This window comes from Lycium barbarum, chromosome 10 (genome assembly GCF_019175385.1).
Source record: "Lycium barbarum isolate Lr01 chromosome 10, ASM1917538v2, whole genome shotgun sequence".
Lineage (NCBI taxonomy): Eukaryota > Viridiplantae > Streptophyta > Magnoliopsida > Solanales > Solanaceae > Lycium > Lycium barbarum.
This window is the reverse complement of record NC_083346.1, coordinates 29,904,020-29,921,748: the sequence shown is the minus strand read 5'-3', so window position 1 is coordinate 29,921,748 and position 17,729 is coordinate 29,904,020. Positions and strand designations below refer to the sequence as shown.

At 37.5% G+C, this 17,729-nt stretch overlaps 1 long non-coding RNA gene across 1 annotated transcript; it reads left to right on the top strand.

The window, feature by feature from the left end:
• The first annotated feature begins 1,863 nt into the window (after positions 1-1,863).
• LOC132614932 (uncharacterized) lies at positions 1,864-4,766 on the top strand. Its single transcript, XR_009572509.1, has 2 exons — positions 1,864-2,410; positions 4,552-4,766. It is a non-coding gene; the product is annotated as an uncharacterized LOC132614932 (long non-coding RNA).
• The last annotated feature ends 12,963 nt before the right edge of the window (positions 4,767-17,729 follow it).

Sequence of the window (17,729 nt, the reverse complement as noted above, 5' to 3'; positions counted from 1 at the left end):
CCAGGACAACAAAACAAAGGGTAGAAAAAGGATTAGAAGCTCTCAGGTAAGCAACCGATTGACTGATGAAATTGAGCTAGTCGTTATGGAAACTGTAGTCGTGAATTATGATGAGGCAGTGGAAAGGGAAGAAATGAAAGCTGCCTCAATTGTTAAGAAAAATTCAAAGAAAATAAAGAGCAAAAACAATGAAGAGTCAAGTTCCCTAAAGAAGCCAAGGGTGAGCAAAGTAGTTGCTCTAAGTGAAAATGAGAAAAGAGAAAGTCTGAGGAGACAAAAGCTGTTGTTAGGAAGGGTTCTTGATCTGAAAATTGCTAAAAAATTTGGGATGAAAGAATTGAATGAAATAATTAGATTTAAGAGTTGGAGTAATTTGTTGGCTCCACCAGTGCCAAGTGCTTATGAGGAACAAGTGTCTGAGTTCTTTGCAAACCTTAACTACTCCGATGATCTAAGTACCCTCATTGCATCAGTTGGCCAGATTAAGTTAGTCTTTAGCTAAGTATATGCTAGATTAAGTTGATCATTAGCATGTCTGCAACTTAGTTTAATCATTATCCAACTATAATTAGTTCTATCATTAGTATACTGTGTAGCTTTGATGTGGTTTAGTTTATGGTTAATGATGTCCCTGTATAAAATGATTACAAGCATGTTAAGTTGAGTTCAATGCCTACTTTGACTAGCTGTTTGTTCAAGTTAGTTCTAGACTATCAACATGTTCATAGGTGTTTTCTATGTCTTATTGAGCTTAACTGCTGTCTTGTAGGTTATTAGCATGTGTATACTTATGTAACTTGGATGGTGCTTAGTTATGTATGTATTGGATTGGTGTAGCAGTCATAGTTTTGGTGAATGCCTACTTGCTTAGCCTGTTTAGCTCATAACTGATTGAGTCTCCATGTGTAACCAGCATGTAAGACCTTTAGTCAACTTAACATGTGAATTAGTTTCCTTGACTCATAAGTTTGTGCTAGGATGTTAGCTTTGTTTAGGTAGTTTAGCCTTGATATGTTAGTTCATGTGTCAGTTCATTCTAATATGAGGGACTGTGCTTGTTGACACCTAGTTTTTGACCTCCCATAAATTATTTTAATTACCCAGAGTCCTTGGATATTAACGGAGTGAAATATGTATTTTTAGAAGTCAAAATGATTGTTTAGATAATATTTTACCATTCTCATTTGGTAAAATAATTTCTATAAATATTATAAATTCATTTATGTATTATTGAAACAATTATAATATTTGCTAAAATTAAAGGCAATTTATAACAATTATCTTGTTTAATTAATTGCCCAAATTAGCAAGTATTTTACTCCATTTAATTCAAGGAAATTGATTAATTAAAATAAATAATCATTTTTGCTCCTCAACTTTAATTTCTGCATAATCAAATCATATTGACAATTCTCAAATTAATTATAATTGATTTAAATAATTAATTATGGTTATATTTGTGAATCTGCTTATTAAGTGTTTAATTACGGCTACACTTGAAATAATCAATTGACTAGTCAAATTGAGGCCATAATTGAAATAATCAATCTCATGATTTGCTTCAATTAAGGCCATGTTTGTAAACTTGATTTATATTATAAAATTGGCCGTATTTTAAATTAATTGATTAATTAGTTTTTAATTTGGTTATAATTGAAATTCTTTAGTAATTAACCCTTTTTAATTTTTTGGCCATTTATTAATTGGCAAATTTGCCCGATATACATACATATACAGTGATATAAGTTTAGTATACCACATGTATATATACATAAGTGGGCCTCAGTTTCTTTTTTATGGACCGAGTCTAGCCCAACAAGGGCCAGACCCGGCCCAATCCTCTTTGATAAAAAACCCAACCACCACGAAAACGGTAAAATCTCTTTTCCGTCTTACTTTTTAATTTCTTTTAGTTTTACAGGTACAAATCCATTAATGGGATTTGTCTCTACCCATTTGAATCTCGATCTCTCATTGGCTCATCAAGGTTCAACTGGATTGATCGGTAAAAGGGTAAATCTAACCCTTCATATATCGATTACCTTGAATCCTAGCCATTGCATGTTGATATAGAGGAGAATTTCTCAGATTTTGAGAAGTCCCACATCGTTTAGATATTAGGGTTTCTCAGATTTGGGGTTCTATAAATAGAACCCCCAAATTTACATTTTTGAAGGGACCGAACTCAGATATTCACATAAAAACTCGAAGCACTTAAGTTTTTTTTGCATATTTTCTTTTAAACTTTAATTTTCCTGAGTTAAGTTAAAATTTCTTAAATATTTTCTCTTTTGTTCGTGTGGCTGAGTTGTGGGTGAAGGTGTTTGAAGAATCTTCAAGTCCAATACTCGATTGAGGCTGCACAAGAGAAAGGCAACATATTTACCCTTCTTCTTTATTAATTTATTTGGTCAGTATTTTATATTTGCTTATCTCATGTGTTAATTATTGTTTGTTTAATTCTGTTTTTTTTTCTGCTTATTTTAGATATTATAATTAGTGTGTGATTAGTCTAGTTTTTTTTTTTCTTTAGTTGCTTTGATTAATTTAGTATAATGGTTTAGTGTACGATCATGCTTAATGTGTTTGGTTTTATATTTTAGCTTAACATGATATTGATATAGAATTGTCTCTAATCTATTTCAATTCAGTTGTCTTTGTGTAGCTTAGTATAGTAGTGTTAAGTACAAAATTGTGTTGGTTTGTATAGATGGTTCTGTTGGAGTTAATATTATTTAAGGCTATTTTGTCTGCTAAGTATCCTTAGCTTAGCTTATTTATAAGTAGTATCTAGTTATCCAGGATAAGTTAGATGTTAGTTTACATTAATCATGTTCTATAATAACTTAAAATGATATTAGAGATCTAGGATCCCTATGTAATCCCTTCTTGATGTCTTTTGTTGGTACAAAATAACTTGATACAACACAATATGACTGAATGCATATTTGCTTCAACTTGTTTACCCTCTGTTGGCCTAAAGGATCATAGTTTGTTAATCTGGGGTCTGAGTTGATCTATACTTTGAAAACCAAAAAAAAAAAAAACAAATTGTTTGGATTGTTTAGTTTGCCTTTGTCTCTTTTAAATCCATATGAGATATTGAGTGTTGGTCTTTATGATAGATTGATGGTTTGCTTGCTCATTACAAGTCTAAGGAGTCACCGTTTTCAAATATGTATTTTTGCTTTCAAAGACTTGTGTCACTGGAATATAAGCTGGAATATTGTGATATATTTTGAACACATAAATAAAAATGGTAGAAAAATATCAGTCCAGTTTAACATAGGTCTGTTTTGATGTTGCTTTGATTCCTGTCTATTACTTAAGTCACAATAAGTACCTAGACTATTCATGACACAACTTATAGGACTGAAAATGGTCTAACATTAAAACAAGTATTTTTTTATAAGTCTTAAAGTTTGCTTTGATGTTCAAATATGGTTCATTAGGGTTCTGTGCCTCTGGTTTGAATTGAACTTTATTTTTTGCTGGGAAAAACTATCTGTTAACAGTTGACCTAGGAATTGTAACAAGATTAAAATTGGAGTAGGTTAAAATGTTGATAAGGATCAGTTTGTTCTACTTGACTTGATATCTGTTGTACTTGGCCTCATGTGTTGTTTTCTGTGAACCATGAAGCTTGAATTTGTGTTGTGGCATTATGTATTGGTTCTGTGATGTTGGAGGGTGACAATGAAGGTGTCGTTTAAGGATTTATTCAAAGTATAGGTGTGACTTACCTAGGACTTAGAAGAGAGTGGACAAGCTTAGAGTTTCTAGTCAAACTCAGTTTGTCATCCTCCTTCTAAGTTGCTAGGGTTCCCCTATATGAGAATAAATATTATGGGATTCCTTAGTTATGTTTTTTGTTTTTTTGTTTTTTATTTTTTCAAATTAACTAAAACTGCGTCTTTAATCCATGGTGTTTTTGTTTTCAAATATCTGGAAAGCCTTAAGTGTATGTCAAGAAAGGTATGGTTTAATGGCTTGTTTCAACTAAACTACTATCACTTTATTGGTTTAATTTAACTTGTCAAGACTGTATAATTCCAACATGGGCATTTAGAGTTAGGATGATAATATGAAATGGTTCAGAGATTAAAAGAAGAAGCTGTTTCTTCCCTTTTCTATAAAAATTCTGAGTCTATATGGGCACAAATGAGTCATGAGTGGTTGTGGTTACTGAAAATATTACCATATTTTGTGAAGTTGAGACTTTGGGCCGGATATGCCCCTCCGAAAAACTTTTGTAACTTGGGCTTACTTGTGAATAAAATTTAATTCTTTCAGTTTTGGGCCAAGAGATATTCGTTTGTTTACCTTCAGTTCCTTGTTTATTTTAGTTTACCCAAAGCTGGATATGAATTGTTGCATAGAGAAATGCATATGCACATATAAATACTTCCTTTTGCGCTTAGTTTAAATTTTATTGAAAGCATTTAGGAATAGATACCTTGCTAAATTGTTCTCTCCTTTTTTGTCCTCTGCGTTGCATGGGATTCCACTGGGCCATTTGGGCCACCACTGCACATGACTTCATTGGGCCAGAGGCGCAACACTTTTCTTTGATTGAGTCCGAGAGATAGAAAGGGAAGCAAATATGATGAAGGCCCATCCATGGGTGAAAATGGAGGCTGGCGGGTTTGGTAGGCCCACCAGCTTAATTTTCTTCCTTTTCATTTATGTTTATATGTTATCTATGTATATGCATTATATATGTAAACAAACTATGTGAAATATTGAAACCCTTATATATGTTAGAACTTAGGAAAACGCTTAGTATAGTGGAAAGTCGACCTAAAAAAAAATCATTTTTTTGAACACGAAAATGGGAGTTTTACCTAATGTTTAAACTCGGAAGTTGGTTTTGAGGACATTATCAAGTTAAATTAGCAAATAAAATGGGATCTTCGCCTAAGTATGAATTTGGGTCAAGATGAATGTTTTTTTTTTTTAAAACTAGTAAGTAGCAAATTTTGGACTTTCCATCCTTGATAAAAACAGGTAAATATTTGTTGGGCCTTAAGTCGTAACAAGGAATAAAAATGCTTAATTATTTCTATCTAAAACTAAATCTGGTTTGAAAAAATAAGTTTGACTTCAAAATGCTTTTACGATGGTAAAGGAACAACTTGCTAGACTAGGGCTAATTTGTTGAAATAAGAGGTTAGCATATTTTGGATATTTTCAGAGACTAAAAATGATTTTGAATTTGAGAAATTGGAGGAAATTTGAGACTGTTTGGGCTTGGAAGCCCAGAACCCGGTTGGACTGGAAACGTGAAAGAAACTTATTGGGCCGTTTTGTTTGAGATAAGATCGAATCTAGACTTGGCATATGGTCTGACCTTGTGGGCTTCAGTAAATAAAGTGGATACTTATATTTTCTCTCTCTCTATATATACATATAAAATTGGAGATATACTCCATATTTTTATATATATGTATAATAAAACACATAAGAACTAAACTCATTTTTAGGACTAGAATAGTAGTGATTCTACTCGGAGAAATTCCCGGTGTCTTCTAGTTCGGTAATAAAGTGAATTGAACACTTGCGAGGATTTTTCGAATCCAAAAATCCCTTTTCTAAGGGGAACTTTTGCCAAATTTCTTTTTTTTTTGAATTAATGATATGAATAAATGACGTCTTCGAAAGAAAGAAAAACATTGTTAGCAAATATTCACAAATATATCACACATTGAAGCTCGTAGGTCAAAATATTCAGTCGTATTCTACGGATCTTTAAAATTAGGGTGCGTAAAACTTTCCCTAGCGGATCACCAGAATTCTTACCTTGAACTGTAGTACTAAAAGATTTTTCTCTTGCTTGAATAAAACTTTTACTCGATTTTTCTAATTTTTCTTAATAAATTAGGTGACGACTCTAAAATATTAAAATTCAATTTAGAGCACCAACAACCTCAAAGTAGCTTTTATGCATCTGCATAAAAATAAATCGTAATAGATGGTGACTTCGCTGGGGGTTTTCTAGGTTCTAACCATAAGAGTTTCAATATAATGTGATTTTAACTGTATTACTTGCTTACGTGATTAAATTTCCGCAATTTTGAACTGTCATGCATTCATATCATAAACTCCGCCACTCCTGGCAAAAAGCAGGGTTTTAAAGGGGCCACGCGGGATCGCGGTCTAGCCTTAATTAAAAAACCCGAAACACCCTTTCTTTGGAGCACATTGAGCGTTAAGTTGGTGTGCGTCACCCAACTGCCGACAACGGTCCACCCCGAGTAGTTTGCTGGGGTCCAAGGTGTCACGACCTATTTTCACTAATTCGTGCGGGCACTACCTTTTCCACCTCTATAGGCGAACCCTTAACACAATATTCAAATAATAAAAAATAACGGAAGAAAGTAGAATAAAGTATGTCTCACAATATAATATAATATAATATAATATCAATGAATGCGGAAGTAATGAAATCCACCTCAGTATCTAGTCTGGTCATACAAGAGCATCTAAATTCGAGTACTAAAAGTCTGAACAATATTACATAAGTAGTCTCAAATCATGTCTCAGAACGGAAAACAAGCCATAAGTGACAGAAGAGTCTTCGAGGTCAGTGGACGCCATGCTCACCTTGGAAAACTCTAGTAGAAGCTGAAGAGTCGATCAGCCACGAGTTAGAGAAGTAGATCCGCTGGATACTCTGCATTCGTTAAAGAATGCAGCAAGTTCAGGTCAGTACAAACAACAGTAGTGGTAGGCATCATAGGCCGACTAAGCATAGTTAACACAATTCAGAAAATAACGCAGATAAACAAGTAAACCAATCACGCATGGAACAATATAATCGTAACCGAGAATCCATCAATACTTATGTAAGTATCTAACCCCAATATAATAAGTCCGAGTGTATCCGTTCCAATCCAGTCACCATAATAGAATCGACACGATCCATCATCACAATAGAAACATCACAATCCAATCATTACCATACCTCAAACAAGTAATAATGCAATGCAGTGCAATAATGGTATGAATGCGATGTCGTGCCATGCAAATGAGGTGTACACATGTACTCCAGACAAAAATATTGACGTCTCGGTAGCACAACCCAGCGTGACTCGCGAAGTCTAAGTGCCACCCGTCCCAAATCTTTGCCTAATAGACAGACGGGACCTTGGCTAATTGCTCACAGAGGGAGTCTCACCGGCACCACCCTGGGGGACCAGCGGAGTCCATACACTAACAACGATTATAGGATAACATCAGAATCGGCTATGTAACAACGATGCCTGAATATAACCATCGGACATCGGCCTCCTCACAATCACTCAAAAGTGTGTCAAATATCAGTTTCACAAATCAACGATTCTGGAATTGAACCTCAGACATCGGCCTTTTCACAATCACTTAAATAAAAGAGTTTATCAAATATCAGTTTCATATAATCAACAATTCCGGAATGGATCTTCGGACATCGACCTTTTCACAATCACTCATGTAAAAGAGGGTGTCAAATATCAGTTTCATATAATCAACGATTCCGGAATGGATCTTCAGACGTTGACTTTTTCACAATCACTAAAGTAAAAGAGTCTGTCAAATATCAGTTTCGCTCAATCAACGATAAAAGATCATCACCATGTATCGGCCATGCATGAATATGAGAGAATGCGTGCAATGAATATGTCAATCATCAACAATCAAGTTCAATATCACAAGTACCACAACGAGGTACGCCAACAACACATCACATCACAATACCAACAGTGGGTATGCCAACATATATCAAGTCAAGTACCAACGGTGAGTACACTAACATGTATCAATAACTCAGGTACTAACAGTGGGTACACCAACATATATTGAGCACTAGTACTAACAACAGTATGTCATTACTATCCAAATCAGGATGACAAAATAGAACTTGATATCTACCAACTACAAATGGCATTAACCATCAAAATGGAACAATCAAGCACACATAACGGGTGGCTAGTCCTAACACACATCAAAGCCCAACCTAAGGCGATATCCATCCCAACTTCATACCCGAAGGTTCACATGTTGTCTCCGACATTATAATCTAAATATGTGATTCACTATACAAAGTATCAATAAAGATAAGCCATAACCTACCTGGACTGCCGAACCGCAACACCAACAAGTTACTCTATTGCCTTGCCCTTCCTCTGAAGCTCAGAACCAAAGTAATCTAAGCATAATCAAATTCTATATTAGATATCATGAAGAATGATACTAAGATTGCCATGATATGAACTAGGTCCATTTTAACCCTAGAAATTGGGAAAACGGGCCCACAAGGGAAAAACGGAAAATTCACGGGTAAAATACCAAATTAAGTACTAGGGAATCATAACCCAACTATTAATTGTTGATTTAACTCAAAAATCGGTCTAAATATGATTTCAAGTAAAAACCCCCAAATTGGGTATAAACCTTAAGTCTCCAAATCCGAAATTCAATGTTTATAAGTGGGAGATATATGATCAATAAGCTTAGATACATCAAATTTTAGCATTAAAATTATCAATTTATCATACATGACCCTAAGAAAAGATGTCCGAAAACCCTCCTCCAAATTCCATCTCTAGGGAAATGTTAAAGGGAAGAAAATAATCTAGAATGATTGTGATTAAGGAAGAGTAAAGGATTAGGCAAAGTTTACCTCCAAGAATTTCTTCAATTTATCTCAAAGAATAGTTTTTCTAAGCCCCAATATCGACATATGAAATAATGAGGGTGTATGACTTATTTAAGACACATTTAATGAAATATAACTGCCCGTCACTGTCACAGCGGTTGGAGTGCCGCTACAGCGGCGCCGCTACGGCGGCTAGGATACCACTGCAGCGGTATGGCCCATATCACACATGACTTCCCCAGCGGTCATCACACCGCCACAGCGGTGCCACTGGGGTGGCTCTGGTGTCGCCATTGCGGGCACCAGACTTCCTAAACTTTTCTAAGTCTTCAATCGAATCTTTGGGTTATTCCCGAGGCTATCTGCTCACAACCTGACAACCTAAACCCACACAAAAATACGCTGCGAATGCGCTCGTGGTCTCGAAATTTCCAATGGAGGCCTCGTTGATTGAGTCAACCTCCGATGCCTTAATTCCAATTTCTCATTCGAAGTTTCGAAATGCATCCGAATGTATTGGGAACTGAAATTGACGGAATTCCGGAAACGGTCCATTTGCCCAAAAGTCAACTTTAGGTCTATCATTTTTCACTTTAAGCCTATATTTTCACCAAAATTGCCCGAATTCGGTCTAAGCACCCCGGGAAGCATAACAGCGGTCCTCTCGGGTCAAAACTGAGCCAATCAATGCTTGGGAATGGGCGAAAACGCCGAGAGAACTATAACTATTAAACGGGTCGTTACACAAGGTCAATTCGAAAAGCCCACTCTTGCATATGCCTAGATTAGAGCTAAACCAAATCCAAAGATGAAGTAGACCGGGTGGTTTGGATATCTTAGACGCATCCAAACCTGATAAGAAGACTGCCCTATGTTAAGTACGGTCTATAACTCGAAAAACACTAGATCACATATTATGTGCTATTTGGAAATATGTAATGTGCCTATGAATAGAACCATTGCCTAGTGGGGGAAAAATTAATCTTAGCTTCTGTTTTGTAGATGTCGATCAGTTTGGATTTTGACATGGTTTTGACTACACTAGAGTTGCTACATATTAAGTGGGGCCAAATGTCCCCGGATGATAATAAGGCATTTCATCTCATTTAGGAAATTTGACATCCATTATGACTATGATGGGTTGCAAGAAATTAATTTAATTATCGGGTTTTAGGACTGAGATAGGTGGTTTTTCGATTTGGGGATGACGTCGAGATGACACCTACCTTAGAAGAGTTTAGGGATGTCTTGACTAGCATAGGCTCGGGATTCAAAAGATGAAACAATCCAGACCAAAATGCCTTAATCCCAGAAAAATCCACCTACTCCCAAATTTGCAAAATGCTTTCCTTAAACTACACCAATTGGGCCCATGGTCCAACAATACCCTTTAGTGAGTTATACAAAATTTTGGGAGCCCGAGTGGATTTGTGGAACATCTTGGGGAGTTCAAGACTTATGCCGAATGGACGACCATCAGACCTCTAGCTTTCGCCATTTGCTTTCACGGAACCATGGGTTTTCCCAAAGATTGCTCCTTAGCCATAGACACCCGAGTCATTTCAGTTGCCCATGCCATCTTTTATGGGATAAACCAACAAGAAGAAACTAAATACTTTGACCTAACTCCAATTGTCCTAGCCGAATTGTACCGAGCCTTAAGCATCTACCGAAACCATTACAAATACTTCCAAGGTTGTAACCTACTCCTAAAATGGTGGATCCTTAAGCATCTAATCAAAGTTAAGGGTGAACAACACCTAAGTAAGCCATCCAAAAGGGATGGCCTTCTGGATTTTTACCCGAGCTTTGGGGAATAAAACAAACAAAGTTGGACCTTCAACTTTTCTTGGTTGAAAGAAGAAAGCATTCAATGGATGTTCCACGACAGCGTGTCTGATAAAGTTGCGGTTAAGGGTAGAAAATGTCTATTCTTACTGCTTATGAGGGTCCGAGGGATTTCCCCTTACGCGTCTGCTAGGGTCTTGAGACAATTTGGGAGGATTCAAGTCATACCCAGGTCAGAGGCATGTGAGATTTTATCATTGACTATGACATCGATAGACCGCTAAAGGCTATGGATTGCATACGAGAATGGAAAGGTCGCATGATTTGGGGTCCTGATACCTTAGCCAAGGATAGGTTTCATCCGGGTTGTGTTGTCAAGTATAAAGATTGGTTGTGCAAGATAAGGATTTGCAAGCTGAGATTCGAGTCTATTTGGTTCAAAGGAGAGCTGACGACAGAGATGCCAAATATTTAGAAAAGATCGAGCATGGCAAAGCCATCATAGAGAGTCTGAGACATGAGTTGGAGCTTACTAATAACTATTTGGTTGAGCTCGATGATCGGATGAAGAATACTTTAGATGACATTGCTCCACTGACTTTTACACAGATGGGGTTTCTGATGGAAGCCACTTTGACATCGACTCATCGTCATATCTAGACTACCATTCGGAAGGCAAAGAAGGTCAAGATCGATCGAGATTGTTATACCCCGTACTTTATATACTGGGTTTTGCCATAAGATAGCCGACGTGAATTTAGTGAGTGAGGATGTTCTTCGAGGTTACAAAGACTCTATCTGATTATTTCACATATGCGGGAGTTTAAGTTATGTGCAGCAAGTATTGGAAAGACGGGAGGTGAAATAAACCAGAAAAATTTGAGTGTTGTAGTAGAACAGCTCGATGGTCAGGTCGACGTACCGTCGACAGGTCAACGAGAATAACCCTGAGAGATTCAGGGGCTGGGACAGGTCGACGGTGGCAAGTGATGAACTGTCGACATGTCGACGGACCGTCGACCTTGCCGTCGAACCACAGCGGTGGAAAACTTCTATGTTGTATAAATGTAAGAGGGCCACGACTTGGATCACTTATTTCACTCAAAATCAGAATTCTCTAGACCCTTCAAGTGTTCTCTACACTCTCTATATACCTATATGCTTCCTAAGCCAAATCAAGTGAAATTTGAGCCTTAAATCCCTAAGCTAACTCATAGATGATGGTGACCTTTACTACTCTTAAGTTTATTTTTATGGTGGTTTTGGGTTGAAAAAGGTTGGGGAGCTAGGTTTCTTCAAGGTTGGGTATGTTTTCTCTATATTTCCTTATTTTGAATTTATTTGGAGATCATAAGTCATAAAAGTTAGGGAAAGTGTGGTAGGAAAAATTATAAAGTGTTGTGTTGTAGTTGTTGGATATGGATGGAGTTTGAAAGGAGGTTTTGGGCTGATTTGAGAGTAATTTGAATATAATTCTTGGATTATGGTATTGTCGATGTTATTATTGTTGATTATGAGTGGTTTGGAAATTGGTGGAAGTAGACACTAAAGTGGAAGTGCTATCTAAATTCCGTTAGCTCACCTAGTTGTTTAGTTTGACCTTATAAGCATTTCAACGACTTAACCTTGATAAGAATTCTTTTAAATGTAGAATTGCGAGCTTGGAAGGAGAACGTTAAGTAGATAAGGAGTCGTAAAGGTATGTTAAGGCTATTCCTTCTTTTCTTGGCATGATTCCATATGGTAAGAGCGTAATGAACCTTGTGACTAGAGATTTATCAAAGTAGAGCTTATCATATTGTTGTGTAGCTTCCGAGTGTTATGTTAATCTTTATGAGGGGCCATATCCCCTCCCTATGTCCATGAGCTCATAGAGAGACAGAAGAGACACGTTACAGTATTGGTATTTTTCAGCCCATGCAGGATATACATATATATATTTCCTTAGCCTGGCCTACGGGTCAGTGAGACATTTATATAGCCCGGCTACTTGGTCAATGAGACATTATTATTTTTCCTGGCCGACGGGTCAGTGAGATTTTACATTTACCTGGCCAGTTGGTTAGTGAGATATATGATACTATTGTATTGTATTTCATTTGAGACAGATCAGAGAGATATTCCGGGAATTCTTTGGCATACAGATTGTGTTGTTTTTCAGTTCAATTTCAATTATCATTTACCTTACTTACTCGGTGCATTATTTCGTATAGAGGTCCCTTTTGTCAGGGGCGCTGCATTCATGCTTGCAGGTACAGATCTACAGATTGATAGACCTCCCCAGTAGGCCGGATCTGATATCGGCTGATTGGTGAGCTCCTTTTTTGTTCGGAGTTGCCAGGTCTTTAGAGTCTCTCCCTTTTGATTACAGATTGTATGGGCAGGCTGGGGCCCTGTCCTGACCATGGTACAGTCGTACTTTCCCTAGAGGCTTGTAGACAAGTCCTATATATAGTGTGTTTGTGTGATAGCCTTGTCGGCTTGTATATGTCTGTTTAGATACTGTTGGCTTTGTACGATCATAGCAGCCTCATATTGCTCAGTAGTGTACATATATTTCGGGTGTGTGTGTGCCCAGTTCAGATGAGATAGTCAGTATTTATATATATATATCCAGATTGCGGCCTTGCCGGCTTGTTGGTATTGTCTGTGTATAGGTAGGCCTTATCAGTTTAAGTTGGGGGTTACTCCCCCAGAGTTTAAGATTTAGAGTGGTTCGCTTGGCCTAGTTTGGCATCGAGTGCCAGTCATGCCTCTCTATATTTAGGGCGTGATAGAGATCGGGCTTCATCATCCACTACCGAAGGGCGCTTCTCCTGATTTACTTTATGCACTGTCTTTACTTTATCTTTTGTACCCCTTTGGGGAAGAATATTATTATTAATGGTTATGGGGCAATGGTTTGATTCAAATGGCACGTTTATGTTTCAAATGATTAGTGTCCTATGGTTCAAAAAGGCTTAGGAAAGCGAGTAGTGTAATTTTATAAACTGCTTTATGTGACTTACTTGCTTTCATATGTTTCGCTTAAATGCTTAATTGATCTCAACTACCGTCACTCCCCCAAAGAAAAACAATGAACAAAAATACCCGTACTAAGTCTAGTAACATTCTCAGAATCTGAAGATGAACACCAAGAATGCACCAGAGCTGGAAGCTATGAGAAAGAATGAGGTCTCGCTTCGCTGAAAGATTTAGGACCTCGAAAAGCAAATCCGAGCAGTTAAGGCCAAGATCAAAGAGGCTGATGAGTTGATGGATTCAGCGAAGAGCCCGTCCAAGGAACCAACTGAAACTCAAGGAGAGAATGTCACGGACAAGGGAAAAAAAATCCTTCCCGACTACATCCCGATAATGGAAGAGTCTGAGGAGGAGGAAATCGAATTTGACCAGTAGAAGCCTACTTGGCCATCAAGAGAGGCTGCCTTCGTTGTACCATTAAGCCCAAAAAAGGAAGGGACTTCTGCTGCACCAAGTCCCAGAGGAGAACTCAAGGAACGGGTAGAGTATGTCCGACCGGCATTTCCCGAATGGTAGGCTATTGCGCTCAAGGCATTATATTGTCCCTACCGCGTCTCACCTAAGCATGTAACAAGTGAGGAAGTTATGATCAAGTTTCGAAGCAGAGGGATAGTCTGTGTCGGCTTTGACAGGTTGCCATCGTGTGCTTCGGTCTTCGCGCACAAGAGATGCCCTTTTCACCAGGATCAAGCTGGGCACACTATCAACGAATGCTTGCCGTTCAAGAAAAGGCTCATTGGGCTAATTAATAAGAAAAAGCATCCCCAAGATATGGGGCCCACAGTCACTTTTGGTCAACGACAACATCTCCCCAATAGAAGGGATTACGCTGAACACTCATATTTGGCATTATGACTTTACAGTATTCAAGGACTCTTATGCCAGCATCATCCAGAAGTTGTTCAGCGTCTGAAAGGTTCATCCCATCAGAACCAGAAGGGCTCAAACTGAGAGGGTTGGCTGCCGTAATATGTGTCTATACCATTCTGGAGCTTTGAGGCACGACAATCCGAGGCATTCAAGTTTGAGGTGAAGAATATGGTCCACAAAGGCGCCATTTGGTTGGTGCTCCCACCTCAGTATTAGAATTTAGGGCCGGGAAAGGGTTAAATGGACAAACAACCTGCTTTGATCTAAAAAACGTCACCTTTTGGGTAGTTTTTATATTTTAACACAGATTTGTCCCCCCTATTTATATGTACAAGGAACTGTATTGACCTGATATCCCAAGGAAGGATACGCAGGAAGCTCCTATCGGGCCTGGTCACGGGTAGGTTTTAAGATAGGGAGTCATATCTTTTGTAAACTGAACTATAGAAGGGACTGATTTCCCATGGAGGGATACGTAGGCAGTCTACATAAGACTCGGTCCTTCTATATTTTACATATTATATTTTCCCCACTTAACAAAGCCCAAGTACTCAAGACCCGGTACAAGAGATCAATTGAGCATTTAAATCAAACGTATGATTATTTATGTGCTAAGTGATTTTAACTGCCATCTGTCACGACCCAACCCCATGGGCCATGACTAGTGCCCTAGCTGGACACTCATATATGTACCTGTTAGATATAGTCAAACCGGATCTATGAAACAGTATGGAAACTCGCATAAGAACCCCAAAGGTTCATAACGTCATCATATATATACATACTTAGATAACCTGTCTCCTGAGGAGTCAAAACTAATCAAAACATAATATGATACGCAAGCCGACAAGGCTGCCACTACATATCTATATCATACGCAAGCCGACAAGGCTGCCACTACATATTAATATCATACGCAAGTCGACAAGGCTGCCACTACATATCAAGATCATACGAACATATCCATAGCACATCGTATAGACACGGCTGAACAAAACTTATACACAACCCATACATATGTCTACAGACCTCTAAGAGTGTCGATAGTGAAATATGACGGGACAGGGCCCCGTCGTACCCCTAGATAAACATATATATATATATATATATATATATATATACATCAAAGATCTGTACCAAAAGTCTAGGCTCCGGAACAATGGAGCTCTCCAAGACAGCTGAGTGGAAATCCTAAGCTGGTGGATCGCTAAATCGAGTATCTGTACCTGCGGGCATGAAACGCAGCCGCTCCGAAGAAAGGGGGTCAGTACGAGATATGTACTGAGTATATAAAGCATGAAATACAATAAAGAGGATCATGCCTGAAATAGAGATTACAGGAGACAAGTATGACATTCAAATACCCAAACACTTGCCTTATGAATGTAAATCGTGCATATCAATATCATATATCATACCCGGCCCATTATGGGACTCGGTGAATAAAGTCATCACATACTATCCTTGGCGCCATAATCACATCATCATATCATCACATCATATATATATATATATATATATATACCGTATCCCGGCCCTCTAGTGAGGGACTCGGTGAACAATGCAGTGAATCTGTGCACGAAAACGTATCCTGGCCCGGGACTCAGTGAAAGATATATTGAGGCATGCACGAGCAGAGTAGTGAGCAACCATATGCAAACTAAATCATATCTGAGACTCAATAGAATATTCAAACGAACTATCATTTGGAAATCGAGACAATAGTCATATCAAGTATCCTTCGAATGTCACAATGGAATATACCAAATAGAACTTCAGAAATCATAGATACGTATCAAGACATAATAAAGTAAGTTCTGGGAATCAAGGACATTAGCCATCCTAGTGGCTCTAAGAATAGAAGCCTCTTTGGAGTTATACATTTGTCGTCTGCTTGTTTCATATGGATCATGCCAAAAAGAATGAAGGGTTAGCTTTACATACCTTTAACGCTTATCCGTGACACAATACGTATATACTGCCCGAAGTGTCTCAACCTATATTAAAACGTCAAGATTATGATTAAGCTATGGAAAGGCATAAACTTACTTCAACGTTAATAGCTTATTTCTAGACGATTGGGTGACATTTTCCCTATAGTGTTTACTTCCTTCACTTTCAAGCCAACTATAAAGCGACCAAGTCAACATCAACAACCACACGTTCAAATACTATATCAAGACTAGCTACGACATGATTGAATAATACTCCGGATAGCCCACATGACATTCTAATCAGCCCACACATCACAACATTCAATAATCGATAACATGACGGCTACGACATATTCGAGTTACTCTTAATAATCTATGGCCATAACACTTTATCGAAACGACTTTATAATAGTTCAGCCATTACGACCACACAACGCATAATCTCAACCACACTTAATCCTCCAATTCAAACAAGAACAACAACACGCCCCAAACAACCCATAAAATAAATACAACTCCAATTTTAAATATCAAATTCCTTCACCTTCATCACATTACCCATGAAAAAAATAACAATACCAATTAAAATTAACTCATCATTACTAGCTTAAAACAGCCTCATATACGGCCCAACAAAGTCTCAACATCAACATACACAATTCTTGCATTCAATTCCATATCCACCAATTCATACAAAGACCAAATCATTTCTAAAACATGTAGGAGAGTATTAAACCTTACCTTAACAAGCTTGGCTCCTTAACGTTGCTAATCACCTTTAATATCCAAGATGTCTTAGCAATTTAGTCTCTTTCCACTTTGATCTTAAGCTCGGCCAAAACTGCCATGGCCGTGAGCTCCTTCCTCAATTTTACTTCTCTTTCTAATTCAACAAATTGTGAATGGGAATGTGATTAAGAAATGGTGATATTGAGTCATAACAATGCCTTATATAGGCAGCCCCAATGATGGACACGTGTCCATCACAATGAGTCATCAATTGTATTTTTTTTTTAAAAATCGGTGGGGTCCACCTAATTCCCTAATTAACTAAACTAATTAATATTAATTAATAAGTAATCTCCACTTAATAATCTAATCATGGTTAATTAATCCCTAATCTCCAATAATATTTCTACACTAATTATAATTTACAACAAATCGTGCACTTATTAAAAATCGGGTTTAGAAGTCCTTATCTCATATCCTAAAATAATCTTGTCCTTAAACTTATGTCGATTAGCTTACGAATAATTCGACGTACAAAAAGACGGGATATAACAACATCTATGAGTGATATCTTGATTATTTTTTATTACCTAAGAATTAACTCTGTTTTCCATTGAGTTATTCTTTTCTTATAGAAAGAAAGGTTGATTTGTGTTCACACTGGCATGCTTCACCAGATCCAAAGCTGAAATAGCATCCCTATCCCAACAAGATAAAGACAAAGAAACAATGACTGGTACATCAGGGAAGGA